Source organism: Pteropus medius, unplaced genomic scaffold, assembly GCF_902729225.1.
Source record: "Pteropus medius unplaced genomic scaffold, Ma_sr-lr_union100, whole genome shotgun sequence".
NCBI lineage: Eukaryota > Metazoa > Chordata > Mammalia > Chiroptera > Pteropodidae > Pteropus > Pteropus medius.
Window position 1 is genome coordinate 1,081,659 of NW_024350927.1, and position 770 is coordinate 1,082,428.

Consider the following 770-nt stretch of genomic DNA (forward strand, 5'->3'; position numbering starts at 1 on the left):
CGCGGGTGAGGATGTTTGTTTCAAACACCTCCAAGATCCCAGACCTTCCTAAACCACATTGCCAGCCAGGATGTCACTCATGCCTCTGCAATGGACCCTAGCGTCCCTCGAGGGCCTAAACCCTGGCCCTTGGTTTTAATTCAGTCCAGGCAGAGTAGCAGGAGGGCTGGCCACCGTTTGTCACTAGAATGCTCAGGAGAGGGGTGCCTTATTCTCAGAGTGTCCCTGACTTCTAGAAGGAATGGCAAGATGAAGCAGGATGCCTGCAATTAATTAGGGTAAACCCAAAACCTGGGACAATCACATCAAGGGCCATTTTCTTTCAATTATTTTTTTTTAATTTATTTTTTTAGGCAAGGAAAACCTTGGTTGACCTCACAGATTACAAGGACCTTGTCAGCTTACAATCTCTTTTTATTTTTTACGTCTACAGCACCTGGTCTTCCTACGTGGTTTCCCATCCAAATACTAGCCAGGCCCGACCCTGTTTAGCTTCCGAGATCAGATGGGCTCAGGCTTATTTAGGGTAGCATGGCCATAGACCATTTTCTTTCAATTATCCTCATGTGCCGTCCTGAGGAAGAGAGCAAACGCATCTGTGGAGAGAGCTCAGGGCCCGCAGCAGCCCAAGGCTCTGACTTGGTGACTAGACCATGTCTCCAGGAACAAAAAAAGCTGTTATCGGGGGCCTCAGTCCTGTGGCTCTAAGAAAAAGCGCGGCCAGTGAACACAGGGAATATCAGTAGCCAGTGGCCCCTTCCTTTCCCCAA

General features: G+C 48.8%; 1 pseudogene; it reads right to left on the reverse strand.

Annotated features, from left to right (window-relative positions):
• Positions 1 to 424: 424 nt before the first annotated feature.
• LOC120585972 (uncharacterized) lies at positions 425 to 543 on the reverse strand (annotated as a pseudogene).
• Positions 544 to 770: the final 227 nt, after the last annotated feature.